General features: G+C 34.7%; 1 non-coding gene across 1 annotated transcript; it reads left to right on the top strand.

Annotated features, from left to right (window-relative positions):
• The first annotated feature begins 474 nt into the window (after positions 1-474).
• Positions 475-578, top strand: LOC132509062 (U6 spliceosomal RNA). Its single transcript, XR_009536882.1, has one exon. It is a non-coding gene; the product is annotated as a U6 spliceosomal RNA (small nuclear RNA).
• The last annotated feature ends 3,032 nt before the right edge of the window (positions 579-3,610 follow it).

The raw sequence follows: 3,610 nt of genomic DNA, 5'->3' as shown, positions 1-3,610 counted from the left end.
CTTTCCTTTCTGAACTCTCACCAGGATCACTTTTAACAGTCCATAGGCTTTTCCTAACACACATCTCAAAACTCTTCCAGCCTCTAAAACTTCCACATTTTTAGGTATTTGTTACAGTGGCACCCCACTTCTTACTACCAAAGTCTATCTTAGTTCAGGCTGCTATAACAAAATACCATAGACTGGGTGGCTTAACAAACATTTATTGTAACAATATTGATATAATTATCATGTCAATATTGATGTAAATGAGAGTACTGTTACATGTATCATATTATAAAATCAGTGTTTAGGGACTTCCCTGGCGGTCGAGTGGTTAGGACTCCACCCTTCCATTGTAGGGGCCCTGTGTTTGATCCCTGATCAGGGAACTAAGATCCTGCAAGCTGGACTGCATGGCCAAAAAAAATAAATAAATAAAATTACGTATTGAACGTGGATTAAAACTAATTTAAAAAGTTGTTTAAAAATCATGTATGTTCTGGCAGCACATGCACTAAAATTGGAATGACTCAGAGAAGATTAGCTGGGCCCTTGCAAAAGAAGACACACAAATTCATGAAGCACTCTGTGTATTTTGTGAAGCATGTTCTCTTAGAGATTATTGTTTCATTGTAAATCTGAAAGCGATCCTGCAAGACATTCAATGGTGGATCACCACTTTTAGAGGAAGTAGGTTAATAATTTTTATACTTAGTAATTTTTAAAGTTTAAATTTTGCATTTTAAGTGCTAAAAGTGACCTATTTTATTTTCTGAATTAACACTACGTTCCCCTGTATTTTAGCTTTTTCTCTTGAAGTGAATTTAGAATTAAATAATATTTTAATGTGGTGTTACTACAGTGTAGTATAGAGATATTGTATATAATCCACCAACTCATTTGTCATCTACTGGAGATTTCCAAAGGGAATAAAAAATAATTTAGACATTAAAAAATAGGTATTGATAGGACCTGGAGATTACCATACTAAGTGAAGTAAGTCAGACAGAGAAAGAAAAATACCATATGATATCCCTTACATGAGGAATCTAAAAAAAAAATGATACAAATGAACTTACTTACAAAACAGAAATGGACTCACAGACTTAGAGAACTGAATTTATGGTTACCAGGGGGGAAGGGTAGGGATGAGGGATGGAATGGGAGTTTGGGATTGACGTGTACACACTGCTATATTTAAAATAGATAACCAACAAGGAACTACTGTATAGCACAGGGAACTCTGCTCAATACTCTGTAAGGAGCTAAATGGGAAAAGAATTTGAAAAAGAATAGATATGTGTATAACTGAATCACTTTGCTGTACCCCTATAACACAACATTGTTAATCTATTATACTCCAATATAAAATAAAATTAAAAAAAATATTGCAGAAGCATCATATGTTTTACAAGTATATTAATTGTGTGAAATAATAAAGAGCTACCTTGATCATAACAATTAATTTTGTTCTTTAATTATCTGTTACCTGCTGCATCTGACTTTTCTATGTATATGTTCACATCCAGAGAGGCAAAATTTTAAATACCAATTTATAATTAATTTGAAAATTTTATTACACCTTTATCGTTGTTTGAGCTCCAGAATTCCTTTTGAGAATTCATCACTGAAAAGGTGTTGAGGTGAAAGAAAAGGTGAGAAGGAAAGGTAATTTTAGGAATATCAGAAAAATGTACCGTACATTGCAATGTCACTTTGGAAAAATACGTGTAGCATAGTAATTAGAGTAATAAAAGACAGTATGTAAAACAATATGTCTAAAGTTCAGACCTTGAGTATTTAATGAATATGCAACTTGATTTAGATAAAAGCAGTTGTGACCTGTCCTGATGAAATGGAAAAGAACTGGCTTATAAAATTAAAAAATAAATAAATGAGGAGTAGCAATGCATGAGTTAAACAAATATATATTTATTTCAAAACTGAATATTCAAACAAGAAATAAAGGAGCAGCTTTATCAGAACAAAATGCAAATTGTGGTTAATATTGACATGATCTGTGATTAATGACTTGAGGAAAGGAACACATGCTAAGAATTGGTACATGATTTTATTGACAATACGTTCTGTTGTAGAAAAGTCACAATTACATCTGTTTATGGTTATATGTTTCTTAAAGTGTCATTTGTGACACCTGAAAATGTTTTAATTAAGGGTTTGTATCTAATTCGATCTGTACCCAAAATAGTCTTGATATAAATGACATGAAGTGTTGAAAACACTTTAGTAAAATTATCATTTCATAATAATTGAAAGAAGTGGAGTCATTCAAACAATTTATACCTCAAATATTTACATACAAAATATGAATTCTCAATGTTTTTAAACTGATGACAGTAGAAAATAATATAGAACTCTATTACAATAGAGACTGTTCACTCGAAAGCATTTCTGTGTTTTTTCCCACTACTGCTATTTATTTCATCCAAACAAAAATATTTGCAATTTATATACCTGACAGTATCTGATAAGTCCATTTCTTCTTCTGTTAGATAAGTTTATTCAGATGCCTACCCTTAAAATAGTGCTAAACTATCTTATGCACAGTTCTCTTGGTGGGCACGTTTTTTAACCATGCATTTTCCTACATCACCTTGGATACAGCTGACTAATCCAGAGCAAATAGTTTACCCGCGGCAATGAATATACAGCCTGGTCAGGTGTTTTTAGAATAAAAGATGCACAAATTACTCTCAATGAAATTTGAATTAATTAAATCTGAGAGAATAAGGTATATAAGATTACCAGATGAACGGTATGAGGAAGAGTTAGAATTAAAAACTACACAATAGGGCTTCCCTGGTGGCGCAGTGGTTGAGAATCTGCCTGCCAGTGCAGGGGACACGGGTTCGAGCCCTGGTCTGGGAGGATCCCACATGCCGCGGAGCAACTAGGCCCGTGAGCCACAACTACTGAGCCTGCGCGTCTGGAGCTTGTGCTCCGCAACAAGAGAGGCCGCGACAGTGGATGCCCGCGCACGGCGATGAAGAGTGGCCCCCGCTCGCTAAAACTAGAAAAAGCCCTCGCACAGAAACGAAGACCCAACACAGCCAAAAATAAATAAATAAATAAGTAAATTAATAATAAAAAAACCCCTACACAACAGAAAATGTTCAAGTCAAAGTTACGCAGTAAAGCAATTATTCTGAAGCAGAAGAATGTTGTTGGTAGAGAGAGGTGTACAGTAATGACCAGATACACAGTGAGAGAGAAAACTGATGTTGCAGTGCAGTACAGCCCCATTGGTTTGGGATGACTTCCACATCTACTCTGCATGAATCTCCACAGTAACCTTCTTTCTCTGACTGGGCGTATCTTCCTTGACAAAATAGTGTTGTGTCAGATCTAAAGAACTCAGAGGGTAACTTGTAAAGCCATACAGGGGAGAAAATTCTTCCATTCCAACAAAAATTTCTCTGAAGAATTCCTCTAAGAACTTCTTTTACCTACAAGTCAGCAAATTGGGCTCCAAAAGTTATTTCATATGATAAGTATATACAAGACCCATTAATTGCCTACTTCTTAGATTAAGAATCCTGACAGTTAGTGGAATTATCCTTGTAATTTCCAACAAGACAATCCAACTTTTCATGGCTGAAGCCTCCAA

The sequence above is a fragment of the Lagenorhynchus albirostris genome, chromosome 18, assembly GCF_949774975.1.
Source record: "Lagenorhynchus albirostris chromosome 18, mLagAlb1.1, whole genome shotgun sequence".
In the NCBI taxonomy this organism is placed as follows: Eukaryota; Metazoa; Chordata; class Mammalia; order Artiodactyla; family Delphinidae; genus Lagenorhynchus; species Lagenorhynchus albirostris.
The sequence above is the reverse complement of the archived record's forward strand: the minus strand, read 5'-3'. Positions and strand labels throughout refer to the sequence as shown.